The sequence below is a fragment of the Otolemur garnettii genome, unplaced genomic scaffold, assembly GCF_000181295.1.
Source record: "Otolemur garnettii isolate 467f Iridium unplaced genomic scaffold, OtoGar3 scaffold00019, whole genome shotgun sequence".
In the NCBI taxonomy this organism is placed as follows: Eukaryota; Metazoa; Chordata; class Mammalia; order Primates; family Galagidae; genus Otolemur; species Otolemur garnettii.
Window position 1 is genome coordinate 2,451,832 of NW_003852414.1, and position 8,839 is coordinate 2,460,670.

The 8,839-nt window shown below is 40.6% G+C and overlaps 1 protein-coding gene across 11 annotated transcripts in view; it reads left to right on the plus strand.

Moving 5' to 3' along the window:
* PARD3 (par-3 family cell polarity regulator) overlaps positions 1 to 8,839 on the plus strand; it is a 592,542-nt gene that overhangs the window by 184,967 nt on the left and 398,736 nt on the right. The gene's annotated exons all lie outside the window — the stretch shown is intronic.

Genomic DNA, 8,839 nt, shown 5'->3' on the forward strand with positions numbered 1-8,839 from the left:
TTTTTTTTTTTTTTGAGACAGCCTTAATCTCTTGCTCTGGGTAGAGTGCCGTGGCATTACAGCTCACACCAACCTCAAATACTTGCCTCAGCCTCCCAAGGGGAGGGGGAAAGTCAAGGGGGAAAGTATATGCACTTTTCTGATTTCACATTAATCAGATGTGGAGGGGGAGGTGCGTGGAGCCACCTGCCAGTGCTCCGAGAGCACTACAAGCACCTGCCACGATGCCCAGCTGGTTTTTCTATTTTTAGTAGATAGAGATGGAGTCTCACTCTTGCTCAATCTGGTCTTGAACTCCTGAGCTCAGACAGTCCACCTGGCCTGGGCCTCCCAGAGTGCTAGAATTGCAGGCCTGAGCCCCCGCAGCTGGCCTTTTTTTTTTTTTTTTTTTAAAACTTGAGCTTATTGTAGAATCACACACAGTTGTGAATAGTGATACTAAGAGATTCTTTATTTTTTTTTTTTACATTTCCCTCAATGGTCTGATTTTTGAGAAATTGTAGTATCCTATCATAACTGTCATATTAACATGGATGCAAAGAAACATTGTTACAACCTGGCTCTTACTTCAATTTCCTCACTTTGATTTGTAGGCATGTGAGTGTTGGAAGGGTTTTTTGATCAGGGTGGTTATATTGTCAGATGCAGAGAGATCATCTGAGCAAGACAAATATAATAGACTTAGTACAGTGGTTCTCAACCTTTCGCATGCCAAGATGTATTTTCATTGTTACAAAGGGGTCCTGACCCACAGGTTGAGAACCGCTGCCTTAGAAAAAACTCTTGATTTTCCTGTGGAAACATTAATGTGAAATCAGAAAATTGCATATACTTTCCCCCTTGACTTTCTTTTCTCATTTTATATGTCTGGGATTCAGTGGAACCATTGAAAACATCCTGTTATCTATAGAAATGTGTGTTTAAATTTACCAAAAAGTCACCTGTTGATGTTAAGGGAAATGTAGGCATCTCGTGCATTTGATCTACCTCGATTCTTCCTGGACAGCGTGGGGTCAAATCCCAGTTGCACAGACAAGGAGCCCACAGTGACCTTTGACCTAGGTCTTCAACTGCTTATCTGGGCTTCAGTGCACTTGTTTGTGAAATGAAGATATTTCCGTTTCTCTGTAAAGAATTTTCTGGTCATAGTATTCTATATTTATTTATTGCTTATCCATCTAAAATAGTATGAGGGTGATAAAACTCATTTTTATATCCTTCTGAGTCATTCTTTCTTTCTCAAAGTTTATTTCCTGTCCTGCCTTCCACAGATTTCTCCCAAGGATTTTACCTGAGTAAGTTAACTTTGAATAAGTCCCTTTATGAAAAGGGGCCACACGTGTGGAAGGTCAGTCTCACTTATCGGCTTTTATCCCCGTCAATGTGTTAATATTACTGATAACTGGGTTCTGTCTGCCACAGTGAGCTGTGTCTTTGGGAAATGTGGAATTGCCCCCGTGATCGGGGAGAGGGTCTTCATTTTGCAGAAGAGTGGTTTTGCTATCTGCATGGTAGGATCTGTTAGGACCACTGCATACCATTTTTGGATTTGGTTAAACACCTGGATGGCTTATGCTTGTCTTCTTAGCAAAGGTTTATGCATTGCCTTGTGTGGTTAAATGCTTCAAAAACCACTCGCAGAATGAAGGAAGAAGGGCTGTGGGCAGGTCAGGGAGGAAAAGGGGTATGTAACAGTTAAAAATGTAGACATCAGCTCTTTGGTATTTGTGCTGACTCTCTGTGAGATTACTACATCCTCCTCTTATTTAAAAGACACCTTACCTGGAGAGAGACATCAATATTTACAGGGCGTCAGTGCTATAGAGAGTTTCAGATGTTGTGATGAGGGTTTACTGCTGTTTCATCCCCTCTTCAAAGCAACGTACACATCAAACAGTCCCCACCTCCTCCCGGACCCAGCGACACAGCCCCAGTTACCCTCTGCTTCTTCCAGCAGCTTAATTATTGAAGATCCTTACCTTTGAATTTTCTTTTTAATATTTCGGAGGATATACTTTGAAAAATCTATCTATTAAATAAATCAGAAGATTATAATGATAGAAAGTTTTCTTTTCCTATGTTTGAATGCCTCGGTCTTCCCTGGGGATGAGGAATTGCAATAGTGGTGAGCAAATTACCTTAAAAATGAGAAGATTCTATTATTTCTAATTCCTGTAGGAGACACAAATCATATCAGATTATTAGTAAGGTCACGGGCCCCAGAAACAGGTAGCAAAGCACAGGTGAGAAGACTATGTTCGTAAAGATTCTATTATTTCTAATTCTTGTAAGAGACACAAATCATATCAGATTATTAGTAAGGTCACGGGCCCCAGAAACAGGTAGCAAAGCACAGGTGAGAAGACTATATTCGTATTTTATCCCTCTGAGATGCAAGATTACATTCTCTGTGCAATATTATGTTTTGCCAGGACAGGGAGAGATGGGGAGCCTCTCCGATGAATCAGCCGGTTGTGTTTCATGATTCATTTTGTCGATAAGACCAAATGTTTATAGGAATCGCTTTCCTTAAAACCAGGTTCAACTCCTTAAAAGACCTTAGGACATTTGCAGCTAATTCTGCACAATTCCCTACACAACACCTGTGTATTTTCATTTTCTTACATTGCTGGTAATACTTGAATCTGTTTAGAGGGTCAAATGGCTGCTGATACTGCTTTGAAATGCTTTTATATATTTTTATTACATTTTTCATAAATTGTTTTAAGTTCTGTTAGGATGAGGTTTGGTGGGGGAATCACTGGTGAGATGTGTGGGAACATACATGGAATCATACATTTTTAGTGTTAAAGGATCTTCTAAACCTATTAGTGTAGCCTGTAATTTTATACATTACGGATGGAGGCCCGGAGTAGAGAATCAACATGCCCTGGATCACAAGTCTTGGCCGTCGGTTGGGAGTCACCAAGATCATTTCAGACTGGCTGTGAGGGCAAAGCTCTTTTCAACATATTATCAGAACTTACTTTGTGCTGTTCACTAGGTTGACAGCTGTACCAATGGTGCCCAGGCCTGGAGGGGAGCAGAAATGTATGTCACTTGGTACAAATCAGTACAGTGGCACCAAGTGTCTTCTTCATCCTACACACTCACAGATGGAGGAAAAAAGAGCCATTTTCATCGACTGTCCTTAATGAAGTAGCAAAAATGATTACTTATATCTGACCCTTGAGTGCACAATTTTCAAACATTTTGGGTGACAAATGGAGGTAGATGACAGGCACTTCTGCTACAAATGGAAGCTCAGTGGTTGTCTTCGGGGAAACGCTTTTGTGATGTTTGAATTATATGCTGAGGCAGCCATTTTTTTTTTTTTTCTTGGAATATGATTTTTATTTGAAAGCAGGACAGAAAAACTATGATGATTCAGACTGGGGTGTCTGGTAGAGAGTTTCTAGGAAATGAAGGATGCCAGCCCATCGGAGTTTCTAGCGAAAATCATGTTTTGGAAAACTTCTATCCCATCGCGAGCATGACTGCTTTCTTAAAATGTAAAGACTTCCCTGATGAAATAACTGTGTAGGTTTATTAACAAGTGATTTTCTGACATGAAGAAATGTATCAACATTTGGAAGACTGGCATAACTCAGCAACTAATATATTCAAATGACTGACGTTACAGAATTCTTTAGAAGAGTCAAAGCATGGGCAGGCAAGGAAATTTTAACATAACAAAGAAAGACGTCAATGTCCATCTCCCAGTTAACCTTTGAGAAACTACCCATTTGTCAAGTTCTGTTGCAGTATGGAAGAATATCCAGTTATCTAGAAAGGATATTAAACTCTTACTACCTTTACTAGTTACCTAGGTGCGAAGTTCCTTTTTTCTTCATATACTTGGTCAGATTGCACCTGGCTCACTCGCCACAGAAGCAGAGAAGAGAAACCAGATGCTTCTATTAAACAAAATGTAAAACACTGTAGCTCTTCCTAGGAAATAATGCTTCGCTTTGTAAAATAGCATTTTCATAAAATTGTTATTTGTGTTAACACATGATAGGTTTGCCATTGATACTTTCACATGAAATAATATTTTAAAAAATTTGCTCATCTTTGGGCAGCATCTGTGGCTCAGTGAGTAGGGCGCCGGCCCCATCTACTGAGGGTGGCGGGTTCAAACCTGGCTCCAGCCAAACTGCAACAAAAAATAGCCGGGCATTGTGGCAGGCGCCTGTAGTCCCAGCTACTTGGGAGGCTGAGGCAAGAGAATCACCTAAGCCCAAGAGCTGCAGGTTACTGTAAGCTGTGATGCCAGGGCACTCTACCTAGGGTGACAAAGTGAGATTCTGTCTCAAAAAAATTCTTTTTTCTTTTTTCTTTTTTTCATTTTCACTTGTCAGATGGTAACTATCACTAGCTGTAATTCACTTAAGCTCTTTGAGCTGCTTCATTTTCCGAGTGTGAACTGCTCCCGAGGTGTAGGTTTGGGAACCACTGACCTGGGTGTGTTTCTTTTCAGGCATTTTTTACCCATTACATCTCCTCCATTTGACCAATAGGATTTTTTTCTTTTCTTTTCCTATGTGAACATTTCTGAAACTTGGAAGCCATGTTACAGTGTATGTGTGTGGTTGATGTAATGAGTCTTCTTCCCCCCAAATGCAATAATCTATCAGTTAGAATCAGTACACAACTTCTCAGTACGTAATTCTACTTGGAAAACAACAAAATTCTGGTTTGATCCTGGGTCTCGGCACACACACAAAAAATGAAACAACAAAATTCTTCCCTCTCACAAAACGGAGACTAATATTTATATATACAGGTAGTTAGAAACGGGAATCGTTTTTAATGCATTGCTGAATTATAGAACTTATTTCCTGAATTGTGGTTGAGCCCTGGCTCAGGAGCCAGAAGCACTAGCTGGAAAGTTGTTCTGTGACTCTGTGCTCCTGTTATTTCTTTTAGCCTCTGTCTACTCATCTGTGTAGTGGGTTACACATGCTTTCATATGATTGAGGTAGTGAGTAACTCATTTAAATAAAAAAAAGATAAAGATCGCCTCTGTGTTAAAAAGCATTGGTTCTAATACAGTGTTGCTAAACTTCTGTGTGTGTAAACTGCATTAAAATGCCTTGTAATGCCGTCATAAAAACCAATGAGATTATAAACAAAATATGAGTCCATCTCTCATTGTGAGAGAGGACAGTGTCTTGCTGAGGCTGAGTCTGAGGCAGCTTGAACACAGACTCACCCCATGGTGGCATGGGGGTATTTTCCTTTGGAGCTGGCTACACGGCTTGTGTGTACCATGATGACTCGGTTCTTACAGCTTCTCCAACTGTAAGAAAACTGATTTTTTTTTTTTTTTGAGACAGAGTCTCACTTTGTTGCCTCCATAGTGTGCTGTGGCATCATAGTTCACAGCAACCTCCAACTCTTGGGCTCAAGTGATTCTCTTACCTCAGCCTCCCAAGTAGCTGGGACTACAGGCACCTGCCACTGTGTCTAGCTATTTTTAGAGACAGGGTCTTGCTCTGGCTCAGGCTGGTCTTGAACCTGTGAGCTAACACAATCCACTCACTTTGACCTCCCAAGTGCTGGGGTTATAGGCGTGGACCACCATGTCTGGCCAAATTTTGTTTTGTTTTGTTTTGTTTTGTTTTTGAGACAGAGTCTGACTCTTTAACCCTAGATAGAATACAGTGGTGTCCTCATAGCTAACAACAACCTCAAACTCTTGCACTCGAGAAATCTCCTTGCCCCAGTTTTTCTGTTTTTCTTTCTTTTTTTTTTTTTAGTAGAGATGGGATCTTGCTCTTGGCTCAGGCTGGTGTTGAACTCCTGAGCTCAAGCTCGGCCTCCCAGAGCGCTAGCTAGGATTACAGGTGTAAGCTACTGTGCCAGGCCAGAAACCTTGATTTTGACATCTTTATGATGACATTTGTCATTGCTTTAATGAGAACACACTATCTCTTTAATTGGGTTCTGTTTTTTTTCTCATGGCCCTGGCCATCTAGGGCACCTTCCTAAACTTGACAGTGGACACAAAGTAAATAGGGCCTGGAATCGCAGGGTGGGACTGCTCAGTCAGTGTGATACAGATAAAAGATCCAGACGGTGTTTACATTAATGTCTAACATGGGGATCACTTCAGTGAAAACAAAAATGTTACTGCGGGGAGAACTCACGGGAAGGGCTGCTTAACCGAGCATCCTTAGGGCAGCCTTCACAGTGGAGTTTATGTGACTGTCCCCATCATGCCCCTGGATGAGTCAGATCACAGTATCTGCGGCCCCTCCCCAGCCTTCCTCATCTTTAATCCTCCCCTGCCCCCCGCATCCACTTTGATTTAGAGAGTTGTAGATATATATAACATATACATGTAAATAAATGCTAATTATTTTTGTCTGTGCAGACTAACAGCTTAACACCCTGTTCACATCCAATCAGAAGGAGCTGGTCCTAATTATTTATCTAATTAAAATCATGTAGGCGGTGGTGTCTCCTGAGGAAGTTTTCAGACATAAGTTGAGTCAGCTGTTTTATTGTGGTCAAGCCAATTCAGTGAAATTATACAGTCCTTGGATTTCTTTGGGGGTTGAAATATACTTTTATGTGGATGTTTTATTATAGCGAGTACTGCTTTTGGTCCGTAAGTGTTTTTTAAAGGCCTCTCTTTTGAGCAAATGGTGCTTCTTTTAGAGTTAGAGAGAAATTGCGGTGTAGAGAGCTGCTTGCCACCTGGATAATTAACAACTCTGTAATTAGAACACAACGGAACCCGTATCTAAGTAATAGTATTAGTTGTTTAGAAGCATTATATTTATTTTTTTAGAGACAGAGTCTCACCCTGTCACTCTTGGTAGAGTGCAGTGGCATCACAGCTCACAGCAACCTCCAGCTCTTGGGCTTAGGTGATTCTCTTGCCTCAGCCTCCCGAGTAGCCGGGACCACAGGCACCCGCCACAGCACTCGGCTATGTTTTTTGTTGCAGTTTGGCTGGGGCTGGGTTCGAACCCATCACCCTCTGTATATGGGTCCGGTGCCCACTCACTGAGCCACAGGGGCCACCCAGTCTAGAATATTTTAGTTTCCTTCTTCTTTCTGCTTTTTGTTACTTTTCTGCTTGTATTTTTTATTTGATGATCCTCAGAATAATCTGTTGTTTTCTTTTGCTAGAGAACTTCCCTTATTGTAAGGACATTGTAATATTAACACATATAGTTTCTTAGATGTGTATTTTTGTGGACTTGTTTTGAGATTGACTGTGTAGTTCTTTTTTTGATGCTTATTATTATTTTTTGTGGGGGTGCAAATTATAAGCAGCAAATGGTGTCACAGGTATTTACATGCACTGAACCCCAGAAATTGTCCTCTGTAATTTTCATGTACGTGTGTCTCCCATAAAATTAAGATAATCACCAACAGTATTAAATTCAATGTTGGACCTATTTTCTTTTCCTTTCTGGGAATGTAGCTCAGACTGCATCAGTTATTACCAGATTTTCACAGTGTAGAAGCAAATGTTAAATGCAGTATTACTATGATTCATAGGCTTCTGTTTTCTCTGATTATCTTTAATACCATTATCATTTTGGAGACTGTTGGATTGGCAGTGGCTTAAATGTGGCCTTCAGTGTATATAAATAGCCCGTCTCTTAGCTTAGCAGCCTCAAGATCTAGTGTATCCACTGATACCATTGCCCAATACATCAGTGTTTCAAAACTGTTTCTCATTTCTGAATGAGACCCCACCACTACTGAACAGACATAGCAGGACCCTGTTTGTTTCTATTAAAAAAAAATAATAATTAGCCGAGTGTGGTGGTGTAGCCTGGTTGACAGGGCGAGACCCCATCTCTTAAAAAAAAAATAAAAGATTCCCATGCAATAAATAAATCTACTGCTTCTTGGTTAAAACTGCTTTGGTAAAGGCTTTTCAATAAATATTTAATGTACATCCTAATTTTTAAAAACGATTAAACATAGCTCGATGTACCTTTTGCGTCTCAGTGTTCATTGTGGTTCTGAGTGATTCCGCCCTGTTGATGTGCGGGACTTTCTGTCCTGATTCTCACTGCTCACGCTCACGGATGCTTCCGCTTTTTGTAGTGATGTTTCTTCTCTGCTGTAATAATGACCTTATCTTCCAAGATGTTCTCAGGACTGCTGATACTAATGTTCCCTCGAGTTTGTTATCGATTTTGTTATAGCAGTGGCCAGCAAACTCTTCTGTTTGAATACAGTGGCTAAAATACCATCTTTCATGTAATTGTACACGTGACTACATGGCAGAAACTACAGGTGCATTAACTGTCCTTTTATGATTTTCTCTATCCTGAGGATACGAACTATGTTTGGGCTTTCCACTTTCTGATAATACTTTTTCTTTTCTTGTCTTGAGCAAAAGGAGCACTTTATTCAACAGCATCCTTGAATAAACTAGTCCAACATTGTCTAGATCCCATGTGTGTCAGAGAGTGCGGGGCAGGGGAGGCTAGCGTGTCTGGGAGAGTTTTTTTGTTGACACATAATTGCATCTTTGTGGGTGCATGAGATATTTGGATGCGTGCATATGGCGTGGGATGATCAAATGAGAGTAGTTAGGCTCTGCACCAGCTCAAACATTTATCATTCCTTTGTTCTGGAAGCATTTCAGATCTTCTCTTCTAGCTATTTTGAAAATACAGAACAGATTATTGTTAACTGATAGATTCTGTGTTTTTAGTCAAGCAAATAGCACCAAGAGTTAGGTGAAATTTAGAGTTATTTCCTGTGGTATATATGATAATTTAGTTAGAAATTTTGGGATAGGCTCGGCGCCTATGGCTCAACCGGCTAGGGCGCCAGCCATGTACACCTAAGGTGGCGGGTT